This window comes from Ipomoea nil, unplaced genomic scaffold (genome assembly GCF_001879475.1).
Source record: "Ipomoea nil cultivar Tokyo-kokei standard unplaced genomic scaffold, Asagao_1.1 scaffold1770, whole genome shotgun sequence".
Classification (NCBI taxonomy): domain Eukaryota; kingdom Viridiplantae; phylum Streptophyta; class Magnoliopsida; order Solanales; family Convolvulaceae; genus Ipomoea; species Ipomoea nil.
In genome coordinates, this window is record NW_017618198.1 from 724,035 (window position 1) to 732,834 (window position 8,800).

The 8,800-nt window shown below is 31.1% G+C and overlaps 1 non-coding gene across 1 annotated transcript; it reads left to right on the top strand.

Annotated features, from left to right (window-relative positions):
- TRNAL-AAG lies at positions 1-81 on the top strand. The gene has a single exon. It is a non-coding gene; the product is annotated as a tRNA-Leu (tRNA).
- Positions 82-8,800: the final 8,719 nt, after the last annotated feature.

Below are 8,800 nucleotides of genomic sequence, written 5' to 3' on the forward strand. Positions count from 1 at the left end.
GTGGAGATGGCCGAGTTGGTATAAGGCGTCAGATTAAGGTTTTGGTCTGAAAGGGCGTGGGTTCAAATCCCACTCTCCACACACCCTCCCTTTTATTCCACTCTAAAATACAATGCTAAGTACTTTTTGGTTTGATGACATCGTTGTGGAGAAAAAAGCAACAAGCATCTCTAATTTTCGTGTGAATTCACCATCAGGTATGCATAAATGCATCACACCGTGTTTGAAAATGCACCACAAAACGCACCACACACCCAAAAAAATGCACCCATCTCACCACACCTAATGGTGCATTTCCAAACACTTTTAGTGCATTTATGCGTACCTAATAGTGAGTGACCGCATGGGAACTTGACCCTATATATATATAAACAGTTTTACGTACCCAGCACACGCGTGAATTGCACACGCCTAATGGGCGCGCACACATACCTAGGGCAAAATAGGCAGATTTGTTATGGATGATCTTACCCTCAAGTGCGGGAAACAACAAAACCGGCCTCATATATACAAAAACTCAAGTTGAACCAAATAAGTGTCACTAGTTTTCAAAGAAGGTTACGTTTTATATATGCAAATCAGGCCAGTTACATATGGACATTGTGATGGGACTAAAACGGCTCTAATTTCTAGTTTAGGAAAAGAACAAACCACATTATTTATGGTTTAAGCAAATCCCCACTACTAACACAAATAAGCATTAGCAAAATGTGCAAACTAATCATCATCAACAGTCTAAACAAGATTTGCCATCCAAACACCACAAAGTGATATACAATTAACTTTTCAGTGGGGTCCATATGTTGCCTAGCTACTACTACTAATAATAATAATAGAAAAATTTGATTGAACAACAATGGACTCTACAAGAAGCTAAGCATCTATCTATCAAAACAACAGATGAGGAGCCCATTCATCATTTCTTTATGTCTCCATCCTTTGTTTCCCAGACATGTAACGAAAATGCAATTATGTCTGGTAATGAAAAAGAATGAGAAAATTCAGCCACATAAAAACCAACTTTCTTCCTCAGATTGATGGCTTCCAGCCCAGATATATATATATATATATATATATATATATATATATATATATATATGTATGTAACTTTCAAAGAACTATACAAAGATAATGATCCCATGGCTAAATTGTTCAAGTCTTGCTGCAAGGGATAGAAAATCTGACCTTTTGAAGCTGGAATTGAAGTTACACTGCCAGCTGATAATTAAGGAGCATAGAGCAACATAAAAAGTTATAACTAAAACGAATAGTGGAAAATACTTTAGGGGCTATAAATGCTGCATATATTATACGCACGAACAGTTCAGTTAGATGGTAGATGGAGGGTGAGAATTCAAGATCGAACTTGACAGCTATATAGTGTGAGAGTTCTATCGAGTACTAATCCTCTCACCTAATTAAGAGACTAAGATTGATGACTCACCGTGATTTGTACCTCCACAATTCTGTTGGTCTGACCGAGGTATGAGGGCCATGGGGCGAGCTACATACTTTGCCTTTTGACTTTTGATGGTGAGCATAGAGCAATGGGAATGTGAAATAGCCATGGTAGGCTCCATAACATACAAGCTAATCCATCCACATTTTCTTTTATTGGTCTGAACTCGAATCAAGACTCGAGCCCGAGATATCATCTGATTCAACTAGAAGAGATTAACTTCATCACATTCACAAATAACAAGTCATGAGTATCCATTGACATCTTTTATCAAGGTATTAAAAAAAAAAAAAAAAAAACAGAGACTGCATCATAGTAATCATATGGCATTTTGTAGGATAACAAAGTAAAAATTGAAAAAAGAAAACTCACAAAAGTTTCAAGCTTTATAATTCAATCCTCCAGAATCCAGATGTTTATACGTATGAGAGATTTGGTAGGAGAGAGAGTAGCAAGGGCCAAGGAGCCAAACCCTATCTGCTACTGAACTGACTGCTCAACAATCAGCCCGGCCTGGCGTATACGAGGAGACATTGATGGGACTTTTGCTTAAAATGTACTCACCAATCACCACTATGTTTTAAGGGGTGTATGTAATATATTACACATACTTTCCATTTTTATTCTATTTGGATTTTGGAGTGTGCTTGGAGTAAATTCCACATCATGATTTTAAGTGACAAAGTTTAAGTTGCACATAGTTGATCGGTTTAAATTAAGAAGGTCAAGAGATCACTCCTGTTGAAAGTTGAATTTGTATTACCAAATTAAACTGACTAATTTTACTAGGGTTGCCCCTTTCTTCTTCTTCTTCTTCTTTTTTTTTTTTTTTTTTTTTTTTTTTTTTTTTTTTTTTTTTGCATGTTATGGTTCATTTAAAAAAAAAAAAATAGTAACATATAATTTTTATTACTCTTTTTTTTTTCTATCAATAAAATATTAAAATCACGACACATTGTGGGAGTTTACTACATGAGATGATAAAGAGAGAGAAAAAAAAAAAATTTAACCCTCCTACAAGGGTCTAATTTTTCACACTTTAGGACAAAAATTTGCATGTGCGGTTAACTCATGCTTCTAGCGGCGTGTAAAAATAGCTAACGTACACCTTTTTCTTTTTTTTTTTCTCACTCTCTCCTAGCTTGTTGGTAGCCAAAACTCAATTGATGGCTTTGCTCTAATTAAAGTAACATTTTTAAAATTTTATGTTGGAGGATTTAATTATCGTAAAGGATGCGTTATGTTAAAGAATTTTAGATTTTCAAGTAAGAGTTCGACTTTATAAGCACGACTTAGGTTGAATCCGGATTAGTTTTATAGTAGTGAAGATATTGAAAGCATATGCAGTGAAATATGAGAATGAAATCTTTATAAGTGCAATCAAAGAAGTTAAAAATCAATCCAATAGGGTAGCTTAAGTGGCAAATGAGCTCTCTTTGTGGGCGAGAGTTTCGGGATAACCTAGGTTCGATTTGGGCCAGCTCTTGTGCCTCTCGGAGCAAATGGGGAAGTCACCACCTCGTGGTTTACACCAAAGAAAAGAAGTTAAAAATCAATTTTGAAATCTCACATTTTTTTTCCGGGGGATTATAACCTAGTATAATATTTACTAATAATTTGAAGTTGTTTTAATAGAAATTATTATTGAAATTGTTAATAGTACATTAGTACGTCATTAAAAGACATGAAAGTGAAACGGTTAGAGACTTAAGACCAATCTGTTAATGGCACAAAACAACGATATCACCATCCTCCTACTTCCTAAGCCCTGATAATACATATAGCTTGAATAAACTAAAGAATATAGTTCGCATGTCATATAATATAGTATATGAATGAATTGGATTAATATAATATAAGATACTTGTCAAATTAATAGATTATTATACAACTAACTTATTGGTAATAATAAGTATACATGCCCTGAAAGTGGTCACCAAATGGATTGAGTATTCCTAGTGCGGAGTGACTACAAATTTCTCTCGTCACAAAAAAAAAAAAAATGAAAACTAATAATTAGCATAATGTATGAATTTTATCAATATAATGGGCAAATCTATTTATCATATAGCTAGTATAAACAAGGGAAAATAGTATTTTTCGTTCATAAATTATAGAAAAATAATACTTTTTTTTACTCTCAATTATGTCTATTGTCACTTTTGTCCTTAAATTGTTTGTGAAATAGTGTTTTTTTTTTTTGGTCCCTTAATTCTACTATGGTTAAGGTTTTTTTTTTTTTTTTTTTTTTTTTTTTAATCACCTTGTAAACAATTGAGTGCTGAAAAGTACTATTTTCCTATAATTCATGGGTGAGCAATATCATTTTCTCTAAAAACAACTACACAGAGATCAGATAACCAATTAACATATCGTAATTTTAAATCAAATTAATTTTATTTTTTATTTTTACTTTTGTATGTAGTACTTCCAATGTACTTAACATTTTTTTTAAATAATTACAACCCTCATTTTAAAACCTCAATTTGTTTATTTATTATCCTGCAAAGGAATGTCTGATGCAATGATAAGAGAAGAGCATCAAACTATTTGTCTGTGTCATTCATACATGCATGGACTAAGATGTACAGTTGGCCCTGTGTGCTTGGAATTCCATTTTGTAATATTTGCTATCACTATTATTGTTATTATATAATGAACATATATATGGTATATGATTGTACATTTTAGTACTAGTGGAAAGAATATGCTGTCTGTCAATTCAAGACATTTTCCTATTTTGTCAATAATTATTTAAAAAAATTTATAATCATAAATTTGAATTTATAATTTACATTCAAAAAATCAATATCATCGATAAAATAAGTGACTAAACTATCACTTACCGTAATTATTTTCCTCTCTTCTTTCTCTTCCACCTATACAAAAATTCTAAAAAAATCATAGATGTGGATGCTCTTATATATCCTCAAGTGAGCGAATCCAAAATGTTGTAGTTGGATGAAACACTAGTAAAATAAAAAGACTTTTTCCAGCTAGATAACAACAAAACCAGCCTCATACAATATGCATGCAAACCAGTTACATATGGACATTCTGATCCAACATATATATATATATATATATATATATATATATATATATATATATATATATATATATCTGATGGGACTAAAATTGCTTTAATTTCTAGTTTAGGAAAAGAACAAACCACATTTATGGTTTAAGCAAATCCCCACTACTAACACAAATAAGCATTTGCAAAATGTGCAAACTAATCATCATCAACAATCTAAACAAGATTTGCCATCCAAACACCACAAAGTGATATACAACTTTTCAGTGGGGTCCATATCAGATGTTTGCCCTAATAATAATAATAGAAAATTTTGATTGAACAAGAATGGACTCTCCAAGAAGCATCTATCAAAACAACTAACAGAAGATGAGGAGCCCATCCATCCATCACCTTTATGTCTCCATCCTTTTTGTTTCCCAAAATCAACACAGCAGACACCTGCCAATGCAATGTCTGGTAATGAAAAAGAATGAGAAAATTCAGCCACATAAAAAGAAACTTTCTTCCTCAGATTGATATATGGGTTCCAGCCCAGATATATATATATATATATATATATATATATATATATATATATATATATATATATATATATATATATATATGTAACTTTCAAAGAACTATACAAAGATGATGATCCCATGGCTAAATTGTTCAAGTCTTGCTGCAAGGCATAGAAAATCTGACCTTTTAATTTGAAGCTGGAATTGAAGTTATACTGCATGCCAGCTGCTAAGGAGCATATAGAGCAACGCAAAAAGTTATAACTAAAACGAACACCCGAGAATACTTTAAGGGCTATAAATGCTGCATTATCCGCACAAACAGTTCAGTTAGATGGTAGATGGAGGGTGAGAATTCAAGATCAAACTTGACAACTATAGTGTGAGAGTTCTATTGAATACTAATTCTCTCACCTAATAGACTAAGACTGATGACTCGCCATGATTTGTACCTCTACAATCCTGTTGGCCGGACCGAGATATGAGGGCCGTGGAACGAGCTACTTTGCCTTTTGACTTTTGAGGGTGAGCATAGAGCAATAATGGGAATGTGGAATAGCCATTGTAGGCTCCATAACATACAAGCTAATTCATCCATAATTTTTATTTTTCTTTTATTGGTCTGAACTCGAGCCCGGTCGAGATATTTAATTAAATTAGAAGAGATTAATTTTGTCACATTCACAAGTTATGAGTATCCATTGACAGATTATATGAGGGTAAAAAACAATTTTGAAATCTCACATTTTTTTTCCCGGGGAATATAACCTAGTATAATATTTACTAATAATTTGAAGTTGTTTTAACAGAAATTATTATTGAGATTGTTAATAGTCATTAAAAGACATGAAAGTGAAACGGTTAGAGACTTAAGCCCTGAGCATAGTTGAAATTGGCGAGTATAAATAATACATATATAGCTTGAGTAAACTAAAGAATATAGTTTGCATGTCATATAATATAGTATATGAATTGGATTAATATAAGGTACCTGTCAAATTAATTAATATATTATACAACTAACTTATTGGTAATAATAAGTATACATGCCCTGAAAGTGGTCACCAAAAGAATTGAGTATTATATCTGAAAGTTATGAGTTTGATTCTATTAACACTCTCATAGTTAATTAAGTCAGTTGCACAGGTCTTCCTAGTGTGATTTACCTCTTTGGCCTATGTGATTTTGCAGGGTTTACCTAGTGCACACACTTAGATAGTGACTACAGGTTTCCCTCTCATTACCAAAAAAAAAAAAAAAAAGAAGCATACATTGCATGAAAACTAATAATTAGCATAACGTATGAATTTGATCAATATAATGCACAAATCTATTTATCATATAGTATAAATATAACTTCTTTAATTTTGTAATTGTCTGTAAAACCAAGAAAAAATAGCATTTTTTGTCCATAAATTAAAAAATAATAATCATAATACTTTTTGACTCTCAATTATGTCTATTGTCACTGTGAAATAGTGTTTTTTTTTTTTTTTTTGCGGGGGGGGGGGGGGACCCTTAGTTCTACTATGGTTAATTTCAAAAAAAAAAAAAAAAAAAAATCACCTTATAAACAATTGGGTGCTGAAAAGTGTTATTTTTTTATACTTCATGGTTCAGCAATACCATTTTCTCCAAAAACAACTACACAGAGATAACCAATTAACATATCGTAATTTTAAATCAAATTAATTTTATTTTTTATTTTTACTTTTGTATTTACATTAAATATAAAAAAAAAAAATTACATCCTAAAAAAGAGCATCCCTCTATGTAGTACTTCCAATGTTCTTAACATAATGTTTTTTTAAAAATAATTTACAACCCTAATTTTAAAACCTCATAAATTGTTTATTTATTATCCTGCAAAGGAATGTCTGATGCAATGATAAGAGAAGAGCATCAAACTATTTGTCTGTGTCATTCATACATGCATGGACTAAGATGTACAGTTGGCCCTGTGTGCTTGGAATTCCATTTTGTAATATTTGCTATCACTATTATTGTTATTATATAATGAACATATATATGGTATATGATTGTACATTTTAGTACTAGGGGAAAGAATATGATGTCTGTCAATTCAAGACATTTTCCTATTTTGTCAATAATTATTTAAAAAATTTTATAATTATGAATTTGAATTTATAATTTACATTCAAAAAATCAATATCATCAATAAAATAAGTGACTGAAGAAGTGGGTTATTGCTTATTAGTTTTGATCATAAGCTAATGAAGATGGCAAATTATGTTGTGCAACTGTGTGCACCATACATGGTGCATACGGGTTTAGATTCATAATTTCTATAGTGTAGATTCATAAAATCTATATTGTAGATTCATAATTTTATAAATATATGTTTATAATTATAGATTTATATGTTAATAATTTTTGATAATGTTAGAGTTCTTAGTAGTTAGTACAAGTCCAAGTGTAGCTTAAATTAAGATCGAATACTTTTCAATGGTCGGGAAGTGTACTAAAAGTCAAGAAAATTATAATCCTATCAAGTTAGAGAAAGTCTATATTTATAACAATCGTGACACATGTTAGGCCATGATGTGATGTCTATAGCGGTGACAACAGAGGTTATTTTTTTCTAATTCTTGGAACACATGTTGAATTCTACTATACGTCTAATCTTGGTCATCAGATCATCAGTTCCCTAGTCTTGGAGATAGAGACATGCTTAGACTTGGTTGACCTCCAAGTCACGACACTAATAGACTCTTCAATTTGTCTAACCTCATTAGGACACTTTTATTTTTTATTTTATTTTATTTTTTTTTAAAACAAGTTTTTAGGCTCATTTTATACATTTTTGTTTGACATGACGAGACAAAAAATATTTGAAGAAATTGTATTATTATTTTTCTTTAATAACAATTCTAATGATAAACAAATAACAATTAGAAAGAATTATATATAATAATCATTGAGCTGTATAGTGTTTTGTTTGGGCAACACTTGCACAAGCAAAACCATGTTGCAGCAGGTAGACATACTTCATTCTGGGTGACAAGCATCCTAGATTCTCTCCTAGCTAGCATGTTATTTAATTTGTAGGGATTATTATTTAGTATTAATTTAGAATAAAAACTGCTACTTACTCCCATTTTGTTTTGTTCACAAATCTTATTCCAAAAATAATATACTTTATCTACATAATTCAATTATAAATTAATTAATTAATCTCACCATAATTTATCTACTTACTCCCATTTTGTTTTGGTCATCACATGTACCATTTCATCCAAAAAATTAATTACAAAAATGGTCCCTTAACTATAACAAAATTAGCAATTTGGTCTTAAGTTAACGAATATCTAACGACAAAACAAACGGAGGATCAAATTAGTTAAGATTTTTAAAGTTGAGGGACTTAATTAGTCAAAAGAAAATATCAAGAACTTCCTTATAGTCAATGGACCATTTCACTAATTAACTTGTATTGAATATCATTGGAACCACGCATTATAATTATAATATCGGGTACTATTAAAATTTGAAAACTTTTATTAATAATATTCCGATGCAATACATAATTTGCACCGATACCAATCGACACAGTAAATATTTTTTATAAAATATATATTACGTAATAAATATAGAGTAGTGGCTGCGAAATTTCTTCGTCACCCAAAAGTTATATGATAATTCAGAACAAAACAAGAGGAAGGGCATACAAAGAGAATAAATTCAGAAAACGGGGTGGCTCCAGGCGGACAGAAGGAAAACAAGGGCTTTTGTGCAAAATAACCACAGAACAAGAAGGTATATACCCAAAGAGGCAAA